This window comes from Apium graveolens, chromosome 2, assembly GCF_009905375.1.
Source record: "Apium graveolens cultivar Ventura chromosome 2, ASM990537v1, whole genome shotgun sequence".
Taxonomy (NCBI): Eukaryota; Viridiplantae; Streptophyta; class Magnoliopsida; order Apiales; family Apiaceae; genus Apium; species Apium graveolens.
Window position 1 is genome coordinate 139,073,649 of NC_133648.1, and position 25,509 is coordinate 139,099,157.

General features: G+C 36.0%; 2 long non-coding RNA genes across 2 annotated transcripts; both read right to left on the bottom strand.

The window, feature by feature from the left end:
* Positions 1-509: 509 nt before the first annotated feature.
* LOC141706092 (uncharacterized) lies at positions 510-1,759 on the bottom strand. Its single transcript, XR_012568618.1, has 2 exons — positions 865-1,759; positions 510-774 (listed from the first exon to the last, which is right to left on the bottom strand). It is a non-coding gene; the product is annotated as an uncharacterized LOC141706092 (long non-coding RNA).
* A 3-nt stretch (positions 1,760-1,762) lies between these two features.
* On the bottom strand, positions 1,763-4,420 carry LOC141706091 (uncharacterized). Its single transcript, XR_012568617.1, has 4 exons — positions 4,121-4,420; positions 3,859-3,987; positions 3,423-3,474; positions 1,763-3,344 (listed from the first exon to the last, which is right to left on the bottom strand). It is a non-coding gene; the product is annotated as an uncharacterized LOC141706091 (long non-coding RNA).
* Between the last annotated feature and the right edge of the window lie 21,089 nt (positions 4,421-25,509).

Sequence of the window (25,509 nt, forward strand, 5' to 3'; positions counted from 1 at the left end):
ATATCTTCTAGTAGTCAACATGACTCATAGTTTCTCTCAACTTCTAAGAATTACATCTTAAATACAGAGACTGAAATATGCTACAACACTAGACTTATTTCTAAGTAAAGCTACACCATCAACGGATACCCAAAGTGGTCTTATCCGTTGAGGCTATAGACACTGAATTTCTACTTAAGTGTTTTGTTAAACATATCATCAAACTAATGCACATATATTCCTAACACTTTTGACATCAGTTATTTATTTCAAACTGATATCTATTGGTGACAAACCGATGTCTATAAAGCTTAATAACATTGGTTTTCTGTTTTAAGATTTTTTTTGTTTTATTATTTGACATCGGTTTTAATCAGTATTACTGATGTCAATGTTCAACAAAAACTGATATATTAAGTTTTGACAGACATCATTTTCCACTGTAATGATGTTTGTACCTATTTTATTAATGCACATTTTAAAAATATAGATGCCAAAAATTTGTCAAATCAATGAACTACCAAAACCAATTGATGCATAATACCAGTTATCTATAAATCTAACAACCAATATTCAAACATCCGGTACAACAGATTCATCTAATCCAAACATCAAGTACTACACATATCCATCCATCTATTATGCTACTTTCTATACAAAGAATTTGACTTGATACCGGCAATAGCATGTAAAATATCATTTGAGGAATGCCCTTATTCTTCTGCATCTTCCCACTTCTTAGTAAAGCTCTTGTAGCCTCTGGTCCCGTATGATGACAATAAATTTTTGACAGACCTGAGGATTAAGTACAAAAAACATGTGATTAAGCAAGTAGCATAAAAAGATTATTACACACATACGGAAAACTCTTGAAATTTGTCAAACCTCTTTCTAATGAACAGCAACAGATTGTTGTGGTGGGGTTGCTCGCAGATCCCAAATCATTAATTGGCAGTAAAAAAATATATATAATATTTATGAATAAAAAAATACTAAAATACATGGACCTTTAAGATGTAAAGTTGCATTTAATTAATGAACTACAGGATAAAATTGAAGTCAATGAAGTTGATGTAAGTATGCATTTGAAATGAGACCACCTGATATGTGAAGGTCAATGTAATCTAAAATATCGGAACAAACACCATACTACAAAGATAATAGACTTCTTCAAATACAGGCATATAGCACAACGATTGTGAGAATAAAAATAAGTACAATACTTGTGAGCATAAAAGAGTAAGCAAATTTATATGGCCTTGGAACATATTCATCCACATCTAAGACATTCCCTGTTGCAATTTAAAAAATTAGCATACAACGGAATAATGGAATAAGATGTCCATCCAAATGACAGAATGGAGCAGCAACTACTTATTTGTCATCTACTAAAATACCAGGTGATGAATAAAATATAATATGAAGCTGTCACACCAAAAAGGAGGGTAAGAAAGCAAAGCAGATCGAGTAAATCACAGATTAAAGTAACAAATTTACCATTACAGACCATTCTGCAAATGAAGAGCATGTTAATCGCTAAAGCAATCACAGACACACCAAAGAAGAAGCCTGAAAGTGAATATCGCTCAGACGCACTCCTGCCTGCAGTCACAACATAAATTTCATATGCACAAAGAAGGGCAACGGCTAAAAGAAGAAGTACAACAACAACCCCTGCAAAGAAAGTATGTGGTAAGTGACCAAAAATAATTAAATATGTCAGTTACATTGCAGACAGAGAAATTACACTACGTTGAAACATAACTTTGGTATTTAAGGGAAACATAACTTTGGTCTAGAATAGATACATATTTAAGGGAGATCTAACTGAGTTCACAAGGCATTGAACCAAGAGCAAACAATGGATGAAATATACTTTTGTCACGGGACCCACTAAAGAAAATAGTATTTAAAAAATAAGCATAAAGCTAGCAAAATCAGATACTCATCTCATCTGTGTTCTTATTGAGAAACTTGAGTTTTAAAAAATAGAATGCTTGGTTTCACAAGCATACTCTTTTTCAATTAATGATCTGATGTAAGAGATTGTATGATACATGCGACATTGTGTGCCATTTTCAGCATGATATATCTACTGAAACAACTTTGCAAAATTAATTTACAGTAAACTATCTCCCATAAATTATGTCCCTAAATTCTCATTCAATTATTATTTCCATCAATAGCTTTTACATCATTAACATGTCTGAATAGATATTACTAAATATCTTAAGAAAGTTCAGAATTCAAAAGTAACTTAAGATATGGTTGAGTTCTAAAATGCATACAACATGAATTTAAGCTATAGTCTACATGCAAATAACTAAGAGATGTGAATAATTGACATTAGCAAAGAGAATACTCAAATATTAATATGAACATTAGCAAATAACCACGGAGATATTATAGAGATATATAAATTTTTGCAAGTAGGCATTATGTGGAACCAGGAATGGATAGCTGATCAAGCAAATAATTTTTCTTATATAAAAGTCTTTTACAAAATATATGTATGACCAGGGGCATTAGCGATTCTTTTAATTATAAGATGAATCAAAAATCTGAAATGACAAAACCAGATGGATTTCAGAGATAAAGCCTTGTAAGTGCTTTGCTGTGGGGTGTGCATTTCACAGTCAAAATAGTTAAATCTAATATTATATTCTAGTTTTCAAAGAGGATATATATTTGAAGGTCTAACAATACAGAAAATTAAAAGCTTTTAAATACAATCTGCAAACTTATCCAACATTATTCATTTCTCACAACGTTCCTAGATTTTCCGGGGTATCAAACCTATGTTCAGATTGTCCTAGCTCTCATCATTTAAAATTAGTTAGTAAAATGAATAAATGACAGCTTATCAATCACAAGACTAGTTAGAGGCTATTGTTAGAACTAGTATGCAACTACGCGACCATAAATATAGAAGAGCTTGGCATAGATAGTCATCAACTTAAACAAATGTATAACTTAATTAAGTATTCGAACACTAGCATTGTTGTCTCAGTGTCAAGCACAGATACTTTAGATTCAGAAGTCGTGTAAAATTAACTTTTCATAGGAATACTTGAGAGGATTAACTATGACAGGAGGAGAGTTTGGGAACCAGGTAAGAACGAGTCTGCATACTAGAAGAGTATTATAAATGTTCAAAAAATTAAGAATTCCATTAGCTGCCACAAGTCCAGCTATCGAATCTCCAGGAAAAATGGCTGCAAAATTGTGACTGGGCAGAGTTTTTAAACTACTGTAGTTTCTGCGATGAATCTGAAAATATGCGTCATATTTTCCAATCATGCGAGTAAGATCTGATCCGATTTAGCGAACACCACCACAAGTAGACAAGTCCCTTTGTTTGCTTCCTGGTTGTCAATAGACAGTTAAAATATCAGATCTTTCAGTTCATAATAGTGGGAAAAACATTTTTATCAGTAATGTACCTATTGTCTGAGCTTCAGATTGGTTCAGCTTCCTTTGGGGTTCATCCAACTCCTATCAATATATTTGTTCAGTTTATAATAGTGAAGCCAGATTAAGTTTCATCCACCCAATCAAAGATTCACTGTGGTGGTAGTCTATACTATACACCGGAAAATCAAAAAGTAGCTCTATTAACAAAAGACATGAACATGGACATATCACAAATTTAAATCCAGATTCATTTATAATGTTCATCAAACTAAATTATGATTGAGTATGCACGTCAAGTCATCAACAAATTAGTATTTGACTAGTGTTTAGTAAGCCATTAATGTAATACCGATGACGCACGGAGGGTAGTTTTTGTAACAAGTATCAAAACATAAACATAGTAAAACTGCTTTGTAAAAAATAAAAATCATTAAGATTGAAATACTCGGTGGATAGTTAACATACAACAACAACGGCACGACAATCAACGAAACCAAACCCGGCAAATGGCCGCTTTAGCCTAGTCCGTCCTCCCAATCGTCTTCTAAATAGTATTAAACGTCAAATTTGCACTCAACGGATTCGCAGCCATAGCTGTCAAAATATAGCACAAAAAATACTCAATATAACATGCACAATTAAAGAAATCACTAAACTAATTAAAAAAATATATAATTTGGGTTTCAAATTTAAATCCCCAATTGTAAAATTAGGGTTTGAAGGTTACCCAATACAAGTTTTGACCACTGACTTAGATTTAACCTCCATCTTAGCTTTAAACTAGAGCTTGAAACTCCTACTTCAACAACCTCCTACGACCCATTAAACTTCGATGAGACCATAAAGAGAGAGAGAGAGAGAGAGATAGGAGAGAGAGATATATATAGAGAGAGGGAGAGAGAGAGAGATAACGCAAAGAGAGAACATTCGAGCAGAGAGAGAGAGATGGAGAGACAGAGACGGATAGCACAGTTGAGCAAAGAGAGAGAGATCGAGAGCTGAGAGAGGAGAGAGATGAGAGTTTGGATTTGTTTGATTTTATGGTTTATGTTTTATTTTTTAATAGTGTGTGAATTTTAACTTCTAATGTTATGTTGAAAAGAGGGGGAGATATTTGACTTGAAATTTTTTTAAGGTGAAAAATAAGAGGGAAATTTTCAAGAGAGAATGAATTATTCGGTTTAAGGGGGGAAAACAGGGAGGCGCGCTTGATAAATTTTTTAAAACACACTTATAACATCGGTTGGGCTAAAAAACCCGATGTGTATTTTACAAATAGACATCGGTTGATTAAAACCGATGTAAAAAGCACCTTTTACATCGGTGCCAACATCAACCGATGTTAAAGAGGCGATGTATATTCTACTATTTCTAGTAGTGTCTTGTTATAATACAGGCATGTCTTGCACAACAATCTCCCCCAATTTGTGAGAAGATTGCTTATCAAAAATTCATGCTTGTTAACAAGACTAACCCCAAGTTAAAGAATGAAAATAAAATAACACAATAGCTGATACAACACTTGTACATTGAACATTTGACAATTTATAGTAATTAAGTAAATACTGAGCTTTCTGATCCTTTCTCAATTATGTTCTTAATCTGTACAAGTATTTCCAATTCTTCTAGGATGGGGGTGTCAGTTAGAGCCTCTATTAGTTTCAGCAAATCTGGCTTAGGATAACTAGCTAACATCCCTATACTGTGTCTTGACAAAGAGCCAGCTTTTACATTCAGAAATTTTCCATCCTTTGATATTCTGCTCTTGCCTGCTGCTTTCAACTCTTCTGATCTTCTGATATACTCATCAATGTCATGCTCACACTTTCTCCTCTTTTCAGCTAGCAAATCTCTATGCTTATCTCTCATCTCCTCTCTGTTAACCACAAACACTGCCAATACAGTTCTCCATGCCTTAGTGGCTGAATCTTTACCATTCATCAAGCTTATCACCCTTTTCAGTTCAACAATTGAGAGTGAATCCATTAGTCTATTTCCAAGCTTTTCAAAGGACCCATCACTGTAGTAGATTCTAACTTCTTTGATGTTAACAACCCAAACTCTGACAATTCTTTCAGCTAGCTGTTGGAAGTAATCTTCATCTGAATCTACAACATTTAGAGGTTGGAAATCATTTTGATCATATCTGTTCCAGATGGCCTTTTCACCAAATCCATGATCATTGAGAAATTCAGCTGTCAGTTGTCTTCTTTATCTTCTGAATCTTTTCTTGACCTTGGCTTCTTTTGGACCTATTCTAACTATTTTGAAGTGTGTTTTATGGGGTGGCTTGAATGAAGGTACAGTTTTGAGTCTTTTCAGAGAAGTATGGTCGTGAGTGATTTGAGTTTTGAGGAGAGAGTTTGCAGTGAGCTTGTAGAAATATTTAGGCTTAGAGATTTGAGGTTGAGCAGTTTTTGATGAGGTTGAATGTGAAGGTTTACCAACTGGTATTTGGATATTTAGGGTTGGAGGGGTTGTGAGGTATCAGTCTTTTGTCTTTGTCTCCTTCCACCCCTCCTTTGAGTCTTAGATCCACTTTTCTTCTCCTACTCTTTCTCACTATCATCTTTTCCACCAATTGCCTTGCTAGATTGACTTGAGTTTGAGCCAGAAGGGTTTTGACCATCTTTCTTCTGCTCATCATCACCCAAGTCATCTGTGTTGATTTGAGTTTTAGGCAAATTGGCTTCAGGGTTATCAATGTATCTCCTCAGAATCTTGATCATAGCTTCATCTTCACTAGTCTTCAATTTCTTACTTTTCAGCTCAGACTCAAGCACCATTATCAGTCTTCTGTTGGCCATGACACAGTTTTTGGGTACTTGGAAATGTTTCAGATGCTTGGTTGTAGAGCAGATATAGTGCACCCCTTTGCTTAGATGTAGATAAGCTTCTGGGAATGCAGCTTCTTGAGCCTTCTTCGACTCTGCTAGTAGCATTTTCTCTTCATTGTTGATTATCCTGACCTTTTTAATCAAAATATCCACCTCAGATGCTCTTCTAGAAATTAGATAATTGAAGTTGACTTGCATACATCTGTCTACACCAGAATCATTTAGATTGATCACTATCCTTTTCTCCCAAAACTGGTCCTTGACTGGGATCTACAGTACCCTGATGAAATTGATAGTCTTTTCCAAGGTCTTTCTGTAAGTGAAGAAGTTGTTGTTGAGAGAGTTCCTTAATCCAGTGAGCAAATTGTCAAACTCTTGTGTCATTCCTGGACCTTGGGCAGCCATAATGAGCCTCTCTTGTTCTAGACCTTGTACTTGACTTTTGAGTTTTGATTGTGCGAACCTTGCATCTATCTCCCCCTTAGTCTTGGTAACAGTCATGAGTAGGGGAGTAGGAATCTCAGGTCTGACAGCTTCAGGCAATGCTGCTAGTGGGATGTTGAGTTTTCCCATAATGGCTCCCAAAGCAACTGTATTCTGCATTTGTAAATGCTTATGGGACTCCACTAGGGCCTGAATATCATGCTGTTGACTCTCAACCAATGTGGTTAGAGCTCTGACTTGTGAAGATAAATCTGAGTTGGAAGCTTGAAGTGAAGAAATTTAATCTTGAATTTCTTGTATTTGAGGAGTAGAGGTTTTGGCTGAGAAGGACCTAAAGTGTTCATCAACAGCTTTTCTGACACCCTCCATGAGAAGAAATGAAGGCTCATACCTAGCAGTATACATTTGAGTTAGCTTGACCCTGGTATCATTTGAATTTGTGATATGAGCTTGAACTTGATCAAACAGGGCCTTGAAAGAACTCTTTATATTTGACACTTCCTTTTCAATGGAGGCCAGATCTATCCTTGACATTTGCTCAGTGAAAGACTGGAATTGATTCTTGATGTCCTTTTGAGAAGGCATAATGTCATCCATCTTTTTCTTGATCAGCTTCCTGATTTTATCTTCATGTCCAGTCAATTTTACTTCAAGGGCCTTTCCAAAGAGATGGAAAGCCTTGAGTTGAGCTTTGTGCACATCTATGATGACATCATAGACTTCAGGAGGAGTGAGAGATTTAGCATTGCTTCCCATGATAGTTATGTACTCCCTCCTGAATCTAGCCGAAACTTCATCCATTTCTGCCACATGGTCATCAGACAACCATGCATCTACATTTCCATCTTCTTCAGCCTCATCTACTATATTCTCATTCTATTGTTCAACCTCTTCATTGAAGCATAGCAGTATAGCTTGATAGTCCTGGTTCCCCATGTCTGAAGTGAGCAATTGCTGAGAGAGATTGGCCAAGCCTGATATTTGATCTACCAACATGTCATCAACTGTAGAAGGCTGAGCTTCCATATCTTGTAGCCATTGAGCCATGACATGTGGTTGGCTGGATTGAGATGTGGATGGCTGCTGAAAAATGTCCAGATTACCACCTATGACTGAAGTAACAGTTTGACTCACAGATAAATATGTGGTTTTGATAGTTTGTTGTTCACCACATGTAGTGGGAACCTCCATTGAAATTGGAGAGGATTTGACTGGGTTACTGTCATGTACACCAGCCTCAAACCTTTGTGCACCTTGCAGAGCACTGTCACATAAATGTGATGAACTCGCCTCTCCCATAACAGGGTCATTGGCAATTGTACTCTTAGCTTCAACTGTCAAGGCAATTTCAGCTAGGGTTTTGAGGGGAGTTGTTCCTTCTAGAGGAACCTCCAATTGAATTGGAGAGGATTTAGATAGCTCTCCCTCAAGAGTACTACCCTCAAACCTATTCAATAGTGAAGAGGATTGTGCATATGAAGGTGTAAGAGTGACCATGGAGTCTTCAGTAAAAACTGATGAAACCCCCATATTTGTGATGGTGTCATCAAGGTCTACCCCAGCTAGTTGCCTCTCACCATCTAGATGTTGGTTCTGGGTGGTGAGCACAGTTTCATGAACTATGTCACTTGAGTGTTTGTGCACTTGAGAATCAGATTCAAGTACTCTATATGATGAAGAAATTTGAGAGATTAGAGAAGTTTGCTCAGTTGCGAGTGTTGGAAGCTCCCCCTGAATGGATGAGGGAGCTTCAAGTGATGTGCCCTCACTGTGTGTGCCATCCTTATTTCTTCTACCATACACTCTAGGTGCAGGTTGTGCTGACTCGGTACAAGATACATTGGGGTGAATGCTCTTTTCAATAGATACACCCTGTTGAGAGGATGCATCTAGTAATTGTTTACTCCCCATTTGTTCAACTGTGCCCTTTTGGGAGGACACAGAGGTGTTTTGAGTGGTCAACTCAGGTAACTTACTCTTCTTTGGTTTCTTGACCAAGGGTGACTCTGGTTCAGTTTGAATTATTTCACTCTCATTTACAACAACAAGGGTTGGTTCCTTTCTCTTCTTTTTACTCACTTCAGTCTTTTGAGAGACTAAAGTGGTTGTTTTGCTAACATCTAGTGGTTTAGAAGAAGGGGGTGCAGCTTTGGAAGGTCCCTGTTGGTGTGCCTGTGTTTGTGCTTCCACAGGCTCAGGAACCATAGCTGAACTAGCAAATTTAGGAGCCCTCATGTCTGGCATAGGGTAAGGATAAGTCCTGAATCTCTCCAACATAAATGGAGTGATTCTAAGACTTACACTCACCTTATTCTTTGAAGTAAGTGAACTAAATATTATTTTGGACACTTGCTTACAATTGCCAATTCTACTACTATCAATACCAGCTAACAAATGTATGTCATTTACTTTATGAGCTAAAGTAGACATAATAAACCTTGGCAAAAAGATTTATTTACCTCTATTCTTCAAAGGCATAATAAGCCTGGTAGCCAGCTCCTCCAGAATTAGAGCCCCAACATTCAGATGCCTGTTGTGAGCTATTGAGAACACCAGCTTCTGCACCACACTTGAGATTTTGTCAAAGCTAGTTTTTCTGCAAGTGAAAGCCCCCACTACAGAATCAAACATAAAGGACCATTCCTTCCTAAGGTTTGTCCTGTTCAGGCTTGCCAAGTTGATTGAGCCACTGTAGTTGATGAAGTCCATGAATTCACTCAGCTCATCTGCAGTTGGCATCTCTCCATAAGTCTCAATTGGCAATCCCAGGCTGTATTCACATCAGCAGCTGAAAACTCAATTTCCTGGCCTCCAATTGTGCATGTGACCACCATAGAAGTGACATTCTCTAGAACAACTGTCCTAGTTATAGCTGATGTCCAAAATTCATGAAGAACGTCCAAATACAGCACATGACTTGTAGTTAAAGCACCTGCAATATAGGATTCAGAAAGAAACTTCACAAACCCCTTGAAACTATCAGGGGCTTGGTTAGCATCAAGAAAAGCAATAAAGTTAGTTCCCTTCTCTGGAATGATAGTTCTAACAATGTTTTGTGCCATTTTAGTGTTTAGAAGTAGTGGGTAAGAAAAAGTTTTGAGAAAGGAGCAAAAACGAGAGAGAAATCGCCTTTTGTCTGAAAGCTAGGTCACTTGAGATCTCGAGAAAGTGTAAGTACAGTGTATGTATCGAGAAGTCTGGGTATTTATGGAAAAAGTAAAATACTTATCGAGAAGTCAAATAAACAAACGCTTGATATTAAACTTATCGAGAAGTCAAAAATGACTTATCGAGAACTCTGATAAATGCCCAGTTTGTCCGAAAATGGACTAAAAAGATTCTAATTTATTTGAATTGAATCAAATTGAAATCAAAATAAAATTTCCAAAAGTATTTGTCGAAAATAATTTATTGAATTAAATTATTTTAGTTCTGAGTTATTGATAAGTTTCAAAATATCCTTGTCGAGAGCTCTGTGAATTAACACTATTAGAGAACTCTACATGGTCTTATCGATAAGTCATAATAGAGCTTATCGAGAAGTCTGTAAATAGACTTATCGAGGACTCACTTGAGAACTCTAGAATGACTTGTCAATAAGTCATTAACTCAGTTCTCTATACCTGTGAGTACTGTTATTATGCCTTGTGTTAATTTTACACATTTAAGATGTAAATTAACAACTAAGCAGTTTACTTAGAATTTTGAAATATTCTAAGTTAATTTTTGAATTTTTAAGAAAAATAAATATACAGAGATTCTGAAATATTTATAATTCATATTTCAGTTAATTTCCAATTAAATCAAACTAGGTTGATTTATTAGAAATTAATCTGCTACAACACATTAGCTGAGTTCTTGCCTTAGGATGAAGAATTGAGCATTCCAATTTCACTCACAAGGCTAGTGAAGGTTGCTTCATCCAAAGGTTTAGTAAAAATGTCAGCTAATTGTTTCTCTGTTGGAACAAAAATGAGCTCAGTGGTACCATTTGCAGCATGTTCCCTGATAAAATGGTACCTAACATCAATTTGCTTTGTTCTAGAATGATTAACTGAATTAGCTACTATAGATATGGCACTAGTATTGTCACACATAATAGGAATTTTGTGTAATACTAGACCATAGCCCATTAGTTGATTTCTAATCCAAAGCACCTGAGCACAACAACTTCCAGCAGCTATATATTCAGCTTCAGCTGTGGAAGTTGACACATATTGTTGTTTCTTACTATACCAGGATACAAGTCTTTGACCAAGAAATTGACAGCTTCCACTAGTACTTTTCCTATCAACCCTGCATCCAGCAAAATTTGCATCTATGTATCCAACAGCTTCTACTGTATGACTCCTATCCTACTTTCTAGTGTGTGTCTGCTGACTATTGCCTTCATCATTTTCTTCAGTATTACCATGACTGTCATTTCCATTCTCTTCTTCTCCCCCTGAGTTTGTGCCATCAAATTCTGGTGTCTGAAGAGAGCTTTCATTCCCATGATTTTGTTCAGAGGTCTCTTCATTTGTCACTTGTTGTGCCACAACTTCATCTTCCTCATCAGAATCACTATCAATGGTTAGATTCTCAAATGCAAGGGCTTCAACATCATTTACATCAAGGCATTCCAAGCCTGGACACTTGTCATCATCAAAAGTCACATCTGTACTTTCCATAATTTTCTTTTGATCAATCACATAAACTTTGTAGGCTGTTCTTTCCAATGTGTTAGGTTACACACACACTATAGAAGGGGGTTGAATACAGTGTATAGCACAATCAAATCAAATTCAAATAACACAAGTAACAGAAAATAGACTTTATTCAATGCAATAAACTCTGTTACAATATGGAACCGTCCTCTCTCAGTGATGAACAAATATCACGAAAGCTGCTAGGGTTACAATGAATAATATTCTCGATAATGATAACACTTATAGTGTAAACCCTATGTCTGTGTTTATATATCACACAGTTACAAGATAATCGCTAATTGATATGGAATATAATTCTGCTTCCTAAAATATATCAATCAGATATCTTTTCTTCCAAGTATTCCATTCTTCATAGAATTCCTTCTTCATGCATATCTCTTCTTACGTTTATCTTGATCTTCTTTCCTTTCAATCAGCCGCCTTCCTTATCTGAAAGTTTCCTTTAAGTTCTGATATTATCTCCTGATAAATATCTCCTGAACATTAAGTACTGATCACTTAAGTTCCGACTTCAGTATAAGTGTTGATTTCAGTTAAGTACTGATTTGTCTTGTTTAAGTAAGATCTGAAAAACTAAACATAAATCATATTAGTCATGACATCATCAAATATATCTAACAATCTCCCCCAACTTGTAAATTAGCATAATATACAAGTTTAACAGATATTTGATGATGTCAAAAACATTAAGTACAAATGCATGAGAAATTGACTAGATAACTACAACTTATAGTCCTTAAAGCTTTACCAACTTTAACTTCTGATAACAACTTCAGTCTGTATACATATCAGAATTTGAGCAGTTGTAGATCTTGACTTGGCTTCACTTTCTGATCTCTTTGATGTCAGGAGTTGTTCTGAGATAGTTCTTTAACAAACATCTCTCAGCATATCTGAGTTCTTCAATCATCCTCCTTTTAGCATCTTTGAGTTCTGCAGAATCTTCACCAGTTTGGAAGATAGCAGCCCTGAGATCATTTATTCTAGCTTTCCTTATGTCCTGATCCAGTCTGATCAAATATGCCTTGTCAGACTCAAGATTGAATTCTACACCGTTATAACCCAGAAAGGTAGTTATAATCTTAGCAGAGTTAGGCTTCATCTCAGCAATATCACCCTTGTGATCTCTGTACTTTGGATAGTATGTGTTGTCAGACTTTACAGAATAAAGCCTTTTCTGTCTCTGAATTTGAGTCTTCAAATAGTTTGCAGCACTTTCTGTTATTCTGTCATTCACTTGAAGTAAGAATAAAACATATTCTAGTTCTTCAAAATACTTCAGTGGTATAGCATTTTCCCTTATATGGTAAACCCTACCATCTGTCATGAAATATAACAAGACGTGTTCTTTCAAGTAGGTATGGTAGACCATTTGTACAGATTCTAGTTGATTCAATCTTTCAGGAGTTGCTCCAACACCTGGTTCACTTAAGGAAGTTGGATCATTGGTTGTGTTCTGCACTCTTCTTTCATCAGCAATACCCAATCCAGATTTATTGCTTCCTTTCCAGTAACCACTCTTGCTTCAAAACCACTTGCTGCAGTCTTCAAAGGTTGAGTCTGTTTGGCTTTAATGAATCCTGGTAGGAGTAACTTTGAGGATTTAACATGAGCAATGTCAGAGGTTTCCTTTGACTTATCTTCTGATATCAAGTCAACTTGAGCTATGTCAGAGGTTGCTTGCTTCATGTTTATATCAGAACTAACTAAATCTTGATTCTGAACAACTTGAGCCATGTCAGAGGTTGTCTTAGAAATCTTCCTTGAAGTCAGAGTAAGATCAGCATCTTCAACATAAATTTCTTCATCCATAGGAGGCACATAAACCTTTATAGGTTCACCAATTTTTTCTTTGCCCTTGGACCTTGGATCTATCTGTAATTATAATTTGGCCTTAGTTGCCACCAGATTTGTCCTTTCTTTTATCACAATGCCTTTAGCCGTAAGAAGTTTCTTTTTACCAATAGAAGCTTCAGATTTGGAGTTGACTTTTTCTGACTTAAGTCTAGCTTTTTCTTCCATTAGACTTTCAAAGTCCATTCCTGGATTTTCTTTCAGAAATAACTGTCTTGAAATTTCTTCATCAGGATCCAAAAGTTCATCAGAACTTATTGTTTTACCAGTATCAGAAGTTATTCTTCTCCCAGTATCAGAACTTGTTCTATGACTTGTAGTTCCAGCTCTTCTTGATGAGAGACCTCTACCTTGACCATGACCTCCACCCATTCCAGAGTTTCTCGGGTCATCTTTTCCATCATCCTTTCCCTTCAGTGTCTTGATAGTTTTGCATTTGGACTTAATTACTTTCTCCCCCTTTTTTGCATCAGCAGGTAAAAGAAGAGAGAGAAGCAATTCCACTGAGGATTGGATTTCATCGAGCTGAGATTGCTGAGAAGCTTGATTTTTCAAAATTTCATCAATCTGAGATTATTGCTTCTCTTGAGTTTTCTCAATGTAGGAAACTTTGTCAAAGTTAGGTTAGAAAAAACTTTTCTTGTCAAGTTTCATAGTCATTTCTTGCTTGATTAAAGCTTCTTGAATTTTATGAACCTCGGCATGAGTTGTTGAGTGTTGACCTTGAAGGTGTCTAGTACTCAATGCAGTAACTCTCAGCTGTGTCTTGAAATCATCTTTAACTAGCATCTCATCAGCTTTTGCCAAGTGCTCAGCAAGAATTCTTTCATTTGGAACAAAGGTAACTGTGTTCCACTCCTTAGTCCACTCATGTCCTCTAGGAGTTTCAATCCAAGGTACTGGTGCATCTCCTCTAACAAACTTTTTAACTAGTTCAGCTTTTGAAGGAGCTTGTAGAGGTGCATGGCCAGAAGGACCAACATCATCAACATCTGCATTTATAGCAGCATCACCAGTATCATCAGCATTTGCAGCATCAGAACTTACAGAGTCAACATCCTCTGATAAAAGAACAGTATGAGAGGCTATTGAGACTTCAACATCAACAACATCCTCTAAGTGCTGATCTGCTTCCAAGTTCTGATCAACAGCCATATTCTGATGCTCACCTATAGTCTGATCTTCAATGTCTAGATGCAGAGAAGTTGTTGTAGACAATTATGGAATTTCATTAGCATCAGGAATTGGTATTGTTGATGGATTGATTGGAGCTGGTGGAGCTTCTAAGTAGAGAACCTCAGGCACAATTAGGTTGTAAATATCAATCTCAGCACTTGTGCCTGGGTCTGCAGTAGATACTGGTTCATTGACAGGAGACACAGGTGGTGTAGATACTTTATCTTGAGCAGTTTCCTGAGTTGGTGACAATGGAGGTGTAGATGCAGTAGCTTCAGCAAATTCTGTCTCTTTTGAGATCAGAGATTCCTAATCTCCTTCCTTAGCTGCTGCTTCCTCATCCTCTGAAACTGACTCAGCCTTGTACTTTTGTGCTCTCTGTTTCTTGTATCTCTTTGAAGGTGGAGATTCCTTGGGAGTTTCAGCAGAATACATCCTTCTAAGCCTTTTAAGAAGCTTAGAGCCCCCAATTCCAGTATCCTTCTGAGAAGAGACCTTCTCAGCTTCTTTGACAATAGTATCTGACACAGGAACCTGTTCCTCAATGTCTGACTCATCTCTCAGAACAATCCTCCTTCTCTTCTGTGGTGTCTGAGGTACAGTCTTTGTCCTCTTAGGCTTTGAAGATGAAGGCCTCACAGTAGTGCTGATGATGAAGGTTGAGATATCTATGAAGGTTTGAGATATGTTTTGATAGAGGGTTGAGTAGGTTGAGGTGTATCTGTGGTATGTTCTGATGGTTGTTGTGGTGTCTGGGATGTGTTGGTGGGTTGAACATCAGGGTAAATAGATCTGTAGGTTTGAGGATCAGCATTTACCAGGATCTGTTTTACAGACTGAGGTATCTGTAAGGGTCTAACAACCTTTTTCTTAAGGTCAGCATTTACCAAGTCATTAAAAGCCCGTTTTGCAAGCTTAAAGGGTGGAATTAAGTCAGTGGTAGGTTAGGGTTCATCAGCACAACAGAAGTTATATATAAGCTGACAGAATCTAGCAAAGTACACTATATTCCTATCTTCTGTCATCCTATCCCCTATAAAACCTAGCACAGCACTTGTAAAATCAAAATGAGTTTGGTGAATAATAGCATACCCGATGTGTTGACTCATAATTGGAATGGCATCAAAGTTGGAACACTTATTGGCGAATGCCTTAGTGATGCAGTCAAAGAAAAAGCTCCATTCCTTCCTGATATGTGCCCTTTTCAACTGTCCAAGCTTGGCCAAACTCTTCTCATACCCCAAATTGGCCATGAGCTGCTGTAGAACAGGTTCCTCCGCTATTGAGAAAATGCAGCCTTCTGGTAAGTGGAGAGCTTTATGAACTACTCCAGGAGTTACCACATGTTCAACATCATTCACTTCAAAAATAATGCTTGGAATACCAGTAACACCACCATTATCAAAATGCCCAGTTCGTCAGAACATCAGAACTTGTTGGCTTGAAATAACTTGAGGTTGGGTCAACGTATACCCAATCTCACTGTGTGCTAGAAGATCTTGCACAAAGTGCAAATCAGATGGAGCTTCAGCATGGTTCAAGATTGCAGCATAGTTGTTGGGAACAAACTTGGCTCCATCTATAATCAAATCCTTAGGTGCCATGAGAAAAAAATGAGAAATTAGGTTGCCTGTAAGGTGTTTGATAAAATGTCTGTATGAAAAAGCGTCAGGAGATGAGAGAGAATAGTAGTAAAAAGAGAGAGATAAAATGTGAAAGTAAATAAAAGATTTTAGAATCTTTTCTCTCTTTTACTTATACACGGTAGAAAAAGTAACCGTTGGACACCTGTCAGACATGCAACAGTAAAGGATAATTAATGGGCACGGGAATACAGTAATCATTATTTATCACATGCAGTTTTTCAAGGAAAAACTGTCCCACTTACCAAGTAATCCCATTAATTAAGGTATTTCAGTTTTATTTTAAAATTTAAAACTGTTCCCACTTAATAAATTATTTTCACTGCGAGACCAATATTCTGTAAAAATATGACCAATGATAGAATGACCATAAAGAAACCAAGTAAACAAATATTGACACGTCAGAATCAGAACTTGATTTGTATCAGAGTTAAAACGGTCATCAGAATATGGGTAAATCAGGATTTAAAAATGCATCAGAATATCAAACGACGCAGAGACAAAATCTTGCATAAATATATTTCATTAATATATTGAGCAAATACATTTCATGAAATTTAAATTACATCACAAAATTACAATATTGTCCTGAGCTACAAATCCTAACATCAACAACTTTTATACTAAGCTAAGAAGCCAGACAGAGCCGACGATGAAGAAAAACAGGGAGCATAAATTATTTCTTCTTCCTACTCTAAAAAAAAGAACAGCGAGACGAATGATTCACTCCTGCTTTCGGAGATGACGGAGATGTAGATCTCTTCGGACTGTCAACAGATCACGTTTAATGATCTCTGGAAATTGAATCCAGAGATTGTGAAGGATGTTGTTGATATGGTATGGAGTTGGAATTCCATTTAGAAAAACATGTACTGTCTCAGTACCATAATTGTAAAACCAGCCAAACGCAGCCATTTGCGGTGATAAGAATAAGACGAGAGTGAGTTTGTGAGAAAATGAGAGATGTACTGACTGGAATGAAGTGTTGGTTTATATAGCCAATGGAATGTCAGGAGACGCAAGGAAAATTTAATGATTATAGGTAGAAATAATTCTACCTCATCTCCCTAGACTGATGAGAATAAAAACAGCCATTGGAAGTGTAAAACAGGATTTAATGCGCACATGAAACAAGTAAAAATTATTGTGCATGAACGTGTACCACTAACCCTAATTGTATTGACTGTTAATATCTCACCCAAACATATTCTGATTTTAAATAAGACTGTTTCAGATTGTAACAAAAAATAAGTCAAGTAAAGAATCAGAGTGTAATATCAGAACTTAGACTTATATCAAAACTTAACAGTCATCAGAACATGATTTCTTAACTCGAAAAGTAAATGCCTATTTCTGCAATTCTTCACACAAATTCTGATTTCATTTATTCAGAACTTAATCATCAGAACTTCCATCATAACTTGTCCTCAGAATTTATGCAATCTGACACATAAACTGTTCATCTAAAACATCATTTATCACCACATTAATTTTCATCATTCATATGGAGTGTATGTGTGTGCAGTAAGCTAAATATTAGATAAAGATTAAAGTCTGATTCACTTCAATACATCTTAAAAATAAGGCATAACTAAGAACTTTGCTCAAAACCTGTCATGATTCTGAAGTCTACTTTAGAATGTGTTCATGCATGAGTCCACCTCAACTGTTTTGTGCTCATTTTATGCATCTTTTGAAATTCCATTTTACAGTGGCTTCTCAGTGTAAGTGAGTCACGACTGCTTATCAGAATTTATGCTATTATCAGAGTATTTCTCCAGTAATCATAGAGTGTGAAAAGTCACCAAGAAAAATATTTTTTTTTTGCTTTTCTGATGCATATTACTTAATACCAGCAATGTACTTGGGTCTTCCCTTCCATAGTTTTTACTCTAGATCTCAAAGGAATACCTGATATTTATTCTTTTTCTTTTCCTTTTCTTTTGATAAGTGAGGCTTATCATCACTTAGTACAATCACCAAATTTACTAACATCAGAACTTAACAGATGAGAAGCATTATTCTAGTTGTTGACTTAGTAATAAGATAGACAAAGTAAACTTAACTAAGCTCAATATCAGAATTTGCTTGTGTCAATAGATTTCCACATAAATAATTACTTCTAATATGGGATTTGTTAGTATATTAAAGACTACTAGGTCAGTATCTAGCATATTTGTCCTCATTGGATTGAATAATCACAGAAACATTTATATCACTATCAGAGTTTAGAAATTCACATCAGAAAACAATCAGTACTTAAACAATTTTCAATTAGGCACAGAATACACAAAGATAGTAATATCTGTAAATACTGATGCATCAGAACAAAAGCTAAGCAGATTTAGAGAAAGAACCTGAAACCATTCCAAGTTCATTTACCAATCTTGTAAAAGTAGCTTCACACAGTGGTTTGGTGAAGATATCTGCTAGTTGTTGATCTGTTGGAACAAAGTGCAATTCCACTATACCTTCATCCACATGTTCCCTTATGAAGTGGTACCTAATGCTGATGTGCTTTTTCATTGAGTGTTGAACTGGATTACCTGTCATAGCAATAGCACTTTGATTATCACAGTAAATAGGGATTTTAAAATATGTTAACCATAATTCAGTAACTGATTCTTCATCCAAAGAATCTGTGCATAACAGCTTCCTGCAACAATGTACTCTGCTTCCACAGTTGATGTGGAAATTGACTTTTGTTTCTTGCTAAACCAAGAAACCAATCTGCCTCCAAGAAACTGGAAGCTTCCACTTGTGCTTTTCATGTCAATTTTGCAACCTGCAAAATCTGCATCTGAGTAACCTATTAGTTTAAAGTCTGATTCTCTAGGATACCATAATCCTAGATCAGCTGTTCCATTAAGATACTTGAAAATTCTTTTCACAGCTGTTAAGTGAGGTTCTCTTGGATCTGCTTGAAATCTTGCACAAAGACAGGTAGCATACATGATATCAGGTCTACTAGCAGTTAGATAGAGTAGAGAGCCAATCATACCTCTGTAATCAGTAATATCTACTGATTTACCAGTATCCTTATCCAATTTTGTTGCAGTGGCCATGGGAGTGGATGCACTTGAACAATCTTGCATTCCAAATTTCTTCAGCAAATTTCTGGTGTACTTGGTTTGACAAATAAAAGTGCCTTCTTCATTCTGCTTGACTTGAAGGCCCAGAAAATAGCTAAGTTCCCCCATCATACTCATTTGATATCTTGACTGCATCAGTTTGGAAAACTTCTTGCAAAGTCTGTCATTTGTAGAACCAAAGATGATATCATCAACATATATCTGAACCAAAAGTAAGTCCTTTCCATGGTTGAGTAGAACAGAGTTTTGTCTATAGTTCCTCTATTAAATCCACTTTCCAGAAGAAACTGAGCTAATGTCTCATACCATGCTCTTGGAGCTTGCTTAAGGCCATAAAGTGCTTTATCAAGCCTGTAGACATGATTTGGATACTTGGGATCTACAAAGCCTGGAGGTTGTTCAACATATACTTCCTCTTCCAATTCTCCATTGAGAAAAACACTTTTCACATCCATTTGAAAGACAATAAACTTTTTGTGAGCAATATAAGCCAAAAATATCCTTATGGCTTCCAATCTAACAACTGGTGCAAATGTTTCATCATAATCAATTCCCTCCTGTTGAGAATATCCTTTTGCAACCAACCTTGCTTTATTTCTTCTAATTATGCCATCACTATCAGTTTTGTTTCTGAACACCCATTTTGTACCAACAACAGATCTGTTCTTTGGTCTTGGCACTAGGGTCCAGACTTTGTTTCTTTCAAATTCATTTAACTCTTCCTACATTGTTTGCACCCAATCAGCATCTTGAAGAGCTTCTTCTACTTTCTTTGGTTCAGTCTGAGAAAGGAAAGAATTATAGAGACATTCATTTGAAGTAGCTGTTCTACTTTTGACACCTGCATCAGGATTTCCAATAATTAAGTCAGGTGTATGTGATTTAGTCCACTTCCTTGCAGATGGAAGGTTTTCTCTAGAACTGGATGCTCCCCCATGATCCATGCTATCTTCATCAACATTTTCAGATGCTCCCCCTGAAACTATGCTCTCTGAGTTGGATCCTTCAGAATTTAAGTTTTCAGAACTATCAGAACTTGATGAATCAGAACTTGAAGAGCCAGTTGTATGTTCTGATGCTTCTTGAGATGTGGTTGTATCTTCAGTATGCTCCCCCTGCACAGGTGCATCTTCCTTTGACGTAGTCACCACAGTTTCAATAACATCAGAGTTTAATCCATCAAAGTTTGCAGTATCAGGATTTAGACTGTCAGGATTTTCAGTATCAGAATTTAAGTCTTCATTTTCGAATCTCAGCTGATCATGATCATTGAAATCTTCAAGTCCAGTAATTTTCTTATCATCAAAGGAGACATTGATAGATTCCATGACAACCCTTGTTCTTAAATTGTAGACTCTGAAGGCTTTTATGGAAAGTGGATATCCAACAAAAATTCCTTCATCAGCTTTTAAGTCAAATTTGGATAGCTGTTCAGGATGAGTCTTAAGAACAAAACACTTGCATCCAAATACATGAAAATACTTCAGGTTTGGCTTCTTTTTCTTCACCATCTCATATGGTGTCTTTCCATGCTTGTTAATGAGTGTTGCATTCTGAGTAAAACAAGCAGTCTACACAGCTTCAGCCCAAAAATAGGTTGGTAGCTTTGCTTCATCAAGCATAGTTCGTGCAGCTTCAATAAGAGTTCTATTCTTTCTTTCAACAACTCCATTTTGCCGTGGAGTTCCAGGAGTAGAAAATTCCTTCTTGATTCCATGGTCTTTGCAGAACTCTTCCATTGTCAAATTCTTGAACTCCGTGCCATTATCACTTCTTATTATCTTCACAGAATCTTTGACCAATTTATCCAGTTGCTTGACATGATCAATCAAGATATATGAGGTTTCACTTTTTGTGTGCAAGAAATACACCCATGTGTATCTGGTGAACTCATCCACTATGACCATAGCATATTTCTTCTTTGCAATAGACATGACATTCACTGGACCAAATAGATCAACATGTAGTAGGTGATAAGGCTCAAGAATTGATGATTCAGTCTTGCTCTTGAATGAAGATTTTCTTTGTTTAGCCTTCTGACAAGAATCACATAGGCCATCAGGAGCAAATATTGACTTTGGCAGTCCTCTCACAAGATCTTTCTTGACTAGTTCATTTATATTGTTGAAATTTAAATGAGAGAGTTTCTTGTGCCAGTTCCAGCTTTCTTCAATTGATGCTCTACTCATCAGACAGATTGCAGAACCATCAGTACTTGTTGAAAGCTTGGCTTCATAAATGTTACCATGCCTGTATCCTTTCAGAACAACTTTGCCTATAGATTTGCTTACAATTTCACAGTGTTCTTCAAACAAATCCACATGATAACCTATGTCACATATTTGAATAACACTCAGTAGATTGTGTTTAAGTCCTGAGACCAGAGCTACTTCTTTAATGATGACATTCCCAAGATTGATATTTCCATATCCCAATGTTTTTCCAATGTTGCCATCTCCATAAGAAACACTTGGGCCAGCTTTCTCCACAAAGTCTGATAGCAGTGCTTTATTTCCAGTCATATGTCCTGAACATCCACTGTCCAGAACTAAGATGTTTTTCCTTTTGCCCTGCAATCACAGAGACCACTAATGATTAGTTTTAAGGACCCAGACTTGCTTGGATCCTGTGGCCTTATTAAGTTTGTTAACATTTGCAGCGGATTTAGCATCAGAGTTTATGTTAACATTTTTTTTATCAGCATTTATATTATCAGACTTTGTATCAGAACTTACACTAGAAGGAACAATGCTAACTTTCTTTAAAGAAGGTTTTATTTGATAATAATCATAGTACAAACTATGATATTCCTTACAAGTATAAATGGAATGCCATAAACTACCACAATGAAAAAAAGGATTTTTTGGCTTATATCTAACAGATTGACTCTTAACTCCTAACTTTGAAGTTAAGGAGTTTATGTTCTTATTCTTCCTGCAAAAAGAAGCCAGATGGTTAGAACTTTCACAGTTATAACATGTTTTTCTAGGAGCATTAGGAACATGCTTATAATCATTGCTTTTATTTACACCTTCCTTTCCATTCCTATTTTTCCTAGGTGACTTTACCTTGTTTACATTCTTAACTTCTTTCAGCTTATGCTTAAGCTGCTTCTTAGTCATCAAGCCTACATTTACTTCAGTTGTCTTTTCCTGTTTTAGTTTGTCAGAAGTTAATTCCTCTTTAACTTCTGATTTCTCAGTTGTCAGACTTTACAGCTACAAACTTAACAGGTTTTAACTTTGGCTTTTGTTTAACAACTATAGGCTTAATATCTACAGTTCCTTTATCATTCTTATTATCTCCATAACCTAAGCCCTTTTCCAGTTTCCACTACTTAACAAATTCTGAGTTGTTCTGCCAGAGTTAGTCCAAGTCCTGATAATCTCTCTTTCCTTTTCTAGCTCAGTTTTTAGAGATTCATTCATTTTAAGTACTTCATCCCTAACATAGAAAGCATCATCTCTATCTTTCTGAGTTTGATGGAACATGACTAACTCTTTTTCTAAATAATCATTCCTCTTTTTTACAAGCAAGATTTTCAGAAGTTAATCTTTCACATGTTAAAGTCTGATCTCTATAACTAATAAACATGGTTTTAAGATATCTTCTCAACTCATTAATATCATCAGTATGAAAGACATAAGTAGTGTTAGGTACCTTTAACTCAGCAGCTTCAGGACTGCTGTCAGCATTTGCCATCAAGGCATAGTTCTCCTCACTTTCAGAATCTGAAGTGTCTGTCCAGCTTTTCTTCTTTGTGACAAGAGCCTTGCCTTTGTCACTCTTCACTTTCTTGCAATCAAGAGATATGTGGCCTTTCTCACCATAGTTGTAGCATTTGACATTTATGTAATCTCCTCTATCAGACTTCCCTCCTTTGCTTTCAGATTTTCTGAAATTCTTCTTATCAGAACTTACACCTTTCCTGGAAAACCTCTTTCCCTTCCTGAACTTCCTGTATGCAATCCTTGTGATTCCTTTCACCATAAGTGCACACAGCTTCATCATCTCTTCATCAGCATCCATCTCAGGCAAGCTTTCAGTTTCTGAGTCATCATTACTATCAGAACTTGATGACTCAGTATCAGACTTTGTGATGAGCGCTTTTCCTTTGCCTTTCCTTGAGGTAGCTGCCTTGGGGGATTCTTCTTCAGCCTTAAGAGCAACTGTCCTTGACTTTCCTCCTTTTCTCTTGCTTCTTTGTTCCATCTCAAGTTCATGAGTCTTGAGCATCCCATAAATTTCATCAAGAGTTGTTTCTTCAAGATTATAGTTGTCTCTTATAATCGTTGCCTTCAAATCCCAACTTTCAGGAAGAGCTAACAGGAATTTAAGGTTTGAATCTTCAATATCATACTCCTTATCAACTAGTGACAAATCATTCAAGAGTTTGACAAATCTGTCATATAAATCAGTCAATGAATCATTAGGCTTTTGAAGGGTTTTTAGCACATAAACGCAGCGAAAACGTAAATTTAATCTTTAAAAAAAACCGAAACCCTCCGCAGGATCCATGCGAAAAAATAATATTTAATTCGTAGTTCAGTATGTTTACCTTAAGAAGCTTTACGTTAATGGAAAGATGGAGGTCTTTAATAGCGATCCAAGAACGATGAACAGAGATCCTTAGCAGCTGCTCCTCAAGTGTGAAGCACTCCACAGGTATCCACCAAGAAAATGATGTAATGAAGGAGGAGGAGATGGAGAGAATTAGGGTTTTGTAAATCTTTTTGGTTGAGGCAAAAATAGGGTTTATAATAGTATATTTATAGGCAAAATTTTCAGCTGAATTTTTTTCCATAAAATAACATTATTATTAACCCTTTATTATTCTCACTAATAATTAGAACACCTTTTAATTATTAATCCTTTTTCTAAACTCTTTAGAAATAATTCTCTCACTTTATTTAATTTCCAAAAATTAAATTCTTAATTAATAATATTAAGAACCTTTTCTTAATTAATTTATAATCAATTAAATCTCATTTAATCAATTATTAAATTTTCCAATTAATTATTTATTTCATAAATAAATAATTATCAGCAATTAATAATTAATTCCTCCACCATTAAATCATTCTCTTTTATGGTGTGACCCTATAGGTTCAATATTAAGCCGGTAGTAGAAATAAATAATAATAAAACTATTTTATCATTATTTATATAAATTTTCTAATTCATTAAATATGATTAATTAATTAATCATATTTATTCTACATCGTGAGGGATACTTCTCAGCATATCGCGACTATCCGGATAATACGAATTCACTGCTTAGAATACCAAGAACCTATTCAGTGAGTAGTTACCGTACAATTAATTCCTTCTACCCTGCAATGTCACAATTAAATACAAGGCATGGAACTTGTGTCAAGCCTATCTTATTTAATCACTTGCTTTCCCATTCACTATGCTTAGTTCTATTTAATGTAAATTAGAAACTCCTTTCTAATTTCATTCACTCTGGCCAGAAAAACCTGAACTAACATAAGTAGATCAACATTGAACATTCTCTTCCTACATTGGAAGGGGTAGATCCTTTATTGATCATACACTATCTTCGTGTACAAATTTCTATACCCAGTAGAGCCCTTATAATTGTCCCTTGAGACTAAGAACTAAACCAAAGCATAGTTCAGTGTACATAAGATGACTATGGTGACCTCAAGTCTAAGGATACTTGTACAACTATCACTATGTGAACAACTGCTGACACGTGAGTGAACTCCATCAGTTGTTCAGCTGTATGAGTCATGTTCAGTGAACTTATTCTATAATAAACACCTACATACTAGCTATAGTGTCACCACACAAATGTCTATGAGAACAGACATCCTTCATAATGAAGCAAGCATAGTATGTACCGATCTTTGCGGATTATTAATTACCAGTTAGTAATCCTACGACCAGGAACTATTTAAGTTTAGAGTTATCATCTTTTAGGTCTCATTATTATGATCTCATCACAATCCATAAAAAGCTTTACTCTAAACTGTGGTATATCTTATTTAAACATTTAAATAGATAGAGCCTGAAATAAAAACAAAACAAGCCTTTTATTAATATCAATGAAATCAAAACAGATTACGTAAAAGTTATTCCTAAATCCTCATACATGATTGGAATTAGGACATATCTCTTTCAATCTCCCACTTGTACTAAAGCCAATCACTCTGGTATCTAATACCCTTCTTGTCTTTATGATGATCAAAGTGACTCTGAGAAAGTGGCTTTGTGAGTGGGTCTGCTACGTTGTTATGTGTGTCAACTCTCTCGACGTTGTCATCTCCTCTTTCAACAATCTGAATTGCACCACCATTCAGAGTAAACACGTACCCTGACATGGATTTGCTATCAC